This window comes from Phoenix dactylifera, chromosome 8 (assembly GCF_051530095.1).
Source record: "Phoenix dactylifera cultivar Ajwa chromosome 8, Ajwa_hap1_PhDact_Kaust_v1.1, whole genome shotgun sequence".
Taxonomy (NCBI): domain Eukaryota; kingdom Viridiplantae; phylum Streptophyta; class Magnoliopsida; order Arecales; family Arecaceae; genus Phoenix; species Phoenix dactylifera.
The window spans coordinates 12,470,610-12,475,044 of NC_143197.1; the positions used below are offsets into that span (position 1 = coordinate 12,470,610).

General features: G+C 40.9%; 1 pseudogene; it reads left to right on the forward strand.

Annotated features, from left to right (window-relative positions):
- Positions 1-1,781: 1,781 nt before the first annotated feature.
- Positions 1,782-3,308, forward strand: LOC120107963 (glucan endo-1,3-beta-glucosidase pseudogene; annotated as a pseudogene).
- The last annotated feature ends 1,127 nt before the right edge of the window (positions 3,309-4,435 follow it).

The window sequence follows — 4,435 nt, forward strand, 5'->3', positions numbered from 1 at the left end:
TGGAATTACTGAGAGGGTCGACCCAAGAAGAAGTTGAGTCGACCCAAGTGAACTTTGAGTCGACCCAAAGAATGGTTGGGTCGACCCATGGGAAGGAAGGCTGAAATTGAGGTTTCTGTGGTTTCTGAGAGGGTCGACCCAAGGAATGTTTGAGTCGACCCAAGTGAAGGTTGGGTCGACCCAAGGACAGGTTGAGCCGACCCAAACACGGGCTGAACATAACGGCTAGTTGTGCAGAAATGCTTTTTGGACTCCCAACGGCTATAAACGGCTAGTTTCTTCAATCCAACGGTCAGAAAGGACTATTTGGAGGTTGGAGAAGTATTTAAGAGGGAGTATTCATCAGAGGAAGCAAGCTTTTGGGAAAATACATCAAGTGCATTCAAGAGAGAACCCTAGCAAGGCAAGCTTCATCCAAGTGCTTCATTCAAGAGTCAAAAGAAAGGGATTGAGCAGATTCAAAGAGTCATCAAGAGCTCCATCCTCCCTTGAAGAGTAAAGCATCCTTGACAAAGAAGAGCAAAGCGACTTCAAAGCGATAAATACTTTCTAACTCTTCTTTGTAGTTCATATTGTTTTATATGCTCATTTAGGAGTTTGAATCTTTTCTTTTTATTTGTTAAACACTTTGTAAAGGTTCGTTGGTGAGCCCGCAAAACCAACAAAGGTTTTTGGTGAACCCGGAAAACCAAGTGTATAGGTTCGTTGGTGAGCCCGCAAAACCAACAAAGGTTTTTGGTGAACCCGGAAAACCAAGTGTATAGGTTCGTTGGTGAGCCCGTAAAACCAACAAAGGTTTTTGGATTGTGAGCCCGGAAAACAATCCAACTGTAATCCGCGGGATTATAGTGAATTCCCAAGGGGACGCTTGGGGAGTGGACGTAGGTGCTAAGGAGAGCACCGAACCACTATATATTGTTGTGTTTGTGTTGTGCTTGTGCTTACGTTTATTCTTGCATCATCTTCTATCTTTGCACTAGTTTAAATCATTCAAATAGTTTAAGGAAGCATCCACCGCACTTAATTAAGAAAACATTTAAAGCACCAAAATTTAGAAGAAACCAATTCACCCCCCCCTCTTGGCTTGTCACCTTGGGCAACAGAGGCTAAGGCAGCGCCGGAGACGAGGATTGGGGGCTAAGGCAGCGCCGGAGACGAGGATCGAAGATGAGGGTGCTCGGGAGTAGCTAGGGCAATTTTGCGGGCTCGGGGTCGGCCGCTGGGTATTAAGTGGGCTTCGGCGATGCTTATAAGCGTCGTATTATTAACCACGCTTATACGCGTCGTCTTAGGAAAAAAGAACGACGCGTTAAAGCGTCGTTGGATGTTAGGTCCTCAACGACGCTTTTAAGCGTCGTTGATTGCTTCGAATTACCAACGCTCCTACAAAGCGTTGGAAACATTGGGCGCGGGAGCGGAATTTGCCGACGCTTTTTCCTAGCGTCGGCATTTTATTCTTTTACTGTAGTGATCTCATCCAAAAAGACTAACCAGAAGGTATTATTTGCATTTTTTTGGCGTTGTACTAAGATCTACCTAGTGCATAACTAATGTGAAACAAATCGGACGCCCGCATGGTCCTCACAATTTAAGTCCATCAAGTATTAAGTTTTGACTTGATTCCTTTGATCTAATCCAAACTTCTTCCAACCAATCTATGTTATGTTGGCATAACTTAAGCAACTTGATAGTTAAAGACATGTACATTGTGTGAATTTTATTGCAGATATACTACCGTGAACAATTACTTGCTTTGGGCATGCATTCCATTCGTATTTGTTATGGAAGAGGTAGTTGATCTTTATAAATCTAACAATGTTGCACAAATGAGAATCTATGAACCATATACGGCTACTCATCAAGCCCTTGGTGGTTCCAACCTTCAACTTATAGTAGACAACCCTAATGATGATCTCCAAAGCTCAGCATCTGATGCTTCAGCAGCAATCACTAGGGCTGAAGTAACACAAAGCCCTATCCGCAAGGTATTATTTATATTTTTTGGCCCTGTACCAAGATCTACCTAGTGCATAACTAATGTGAAACTAATCGGACACCCGCATGGTCCTCACAATTTAAGTGCATCAAGTTTTAAATTTTGACTTGATTCCTTTGATCTAATACAAGCTTCTTACCACCAATCTATGTTACGTTGGCCTAACTTAAGCAACTTAATAGTTAAAGACATGTACATTGTGTGAATTTTATTGCAGATCTACTACCGTTAGCAATTACTTGCTTTGGGCGTGCATTCCATTGGTGTTTGTTATGGAAGAGGTAGTTGATCTTTACAAATCTAACAATGTTGCACAAATAAGAATCTATGAACCATATACAGCTGCTCATCAAGCCCTTGGTGGTTCCAACATTCAACTAATAGTAGACGACCCTATCGATGATCTACAAAGCTCATCTGATGCTTCAACAGCAATCACTAGGTTTGAAGTAACACAAAGCCCTATCTAGATGTTTCATTTTGATACATCGCAGTCGGTAATGAGGTGATACATTCATTTCCTTAGGGCATCTTATCCTCCTTCAGCTGATGCATTCTCTTCTGATGCATCAAAGTACTTAGGACCAATTGTCAATTTTTTGGCCAACAATGGATTCCCACTTCCCAAACCATCGTACAAGATGGGCAATTTCGATATCAAAACCTCTTTGATTCAATTGCTGATGAAGCTTACTAATTGTTAGAGAAGGTAGGAGGTTCTAATGTGGAAGTTGTAGTATCAGAGAGAAGTTGGCCATGGGCTGGTGGTACTGCAACATGCATCAATTGATAATGCGAGGACATGTAATTAGAATTTGATTAGTCATGTTGGTTGAAGGACATCTAAGAGATCTGGAAGGGCTATAGAAACTTACATATATACTTGCTATATCAATGAGAACCAAAAGCCACAAGGGATAGAACAAAGCAGGCTATTCTATCCAAATACGCAATCTATCAACCTAATCAACTTTAGTGTTTTTCTTCTTCTTCTTTTTTTTTTTTTTTTTTTTTTTTTTTGAGGATAAGGTTGGCTGAAAAAGGCCACCCAGAAAATTAATCAACTTGAGTTAAAAGATAATAGAGGGTTACAACAAAAATAATTTTCCATAGAGTAAAAATACTATCTAAAATAGATCATTGTAAGGAATGGAATGGACGGTTTTTTTTTTTCTCTTTCATACTACATATACTTGGAAAAATTCCATGACACAAAAAAAATCATGTTAGTTGAATAGCAGTTTGATAAATAAAATCATGTTGTCGCATGTTTTCTTGCTATTCTTTCTTAGTGCTTATTCCACAGGGTTGATGACAATTTAAACATTCACCTTTTTTTTTTTGAGGTTAATATTCATGATTTATAGTCCTCCAACTTTGCAAAGTAATTCGTTCAACCACATCTTACAACATGAAAATGCTTCTTTACCCCGCCCCCCACCCACCCAAGCTCATCTCAAATATTTTATTGAAAAAACTAAAACATAAGGAAAAAAAAGTATAAAAACAAGTTGTACATGAGTGTGTAGGCAGAGATCGCTTACATGTTGTGAGGACCCGTGCGGGCGTATGTTTAGTCCCACATCGGTTATTTGCTGGATAGATCTTGAGTACTTATACAGGATCAAGGAACCCAAATAATATCTTCCGGCTAGCCATTTTGGATGAGATCCTGGGTTGTTACAAATGGTATCAAAGCGGACCCGGTTCATAATCTATGTAGACTAGGGGACACTGCAGCATGGCTCCATTGGGGCTGACCACGGACTGATCGTGGTGCTTGTGATTAGATTTGAATAGATTTGAACCTTTAGCCTGACGAAGACGTCAGGGCTTGAACGGGGGGAGTATGTGAGGACCCGTGTAGGCGTGTGTTTAGTTCCCATCGGTTATTTGCTAGGTAGATCTTGGGTACTTATACAGGATCAAGGAACCCAAATAATAACTTCCGGCTAGCCATTTTGGGTGACATCTTGGGTTGTTACCAATGGTATTAGAGCGGACCTGGCCTATAACCTATGTGGAGTAGGAGACACTGCTGCACGGATCTATTGGGCTGACCACGGATTGATCGTGGTGCTTGTGATTAGATTTGAATGGATTTGAACCCTTAGCCTGATGAGGACGTCAGGGCTTTGAATGGGGGAAGTATGTGAGGATCTGTGCGGGCGTGTGTTTAGTCCCACATCGGTTATTTGCTGGGTAGATCTTGGGTACTTATACAGGATCAAGAAATCCAAATAATAACTTCCGGCTAGCCATTTTGGGTGAGATCCTGGATTGTTACACATGTTACATAAACCACATGCGACACCCCCTTAATATTTACACCGGCATGAATTGGACACAGAGCTCACACCAAATGTGGTTGCTTATATATGTCCAACAAGAACATAACATGGCACTCAAAAAAATTAATTTTACCTGAATCTTTATAAA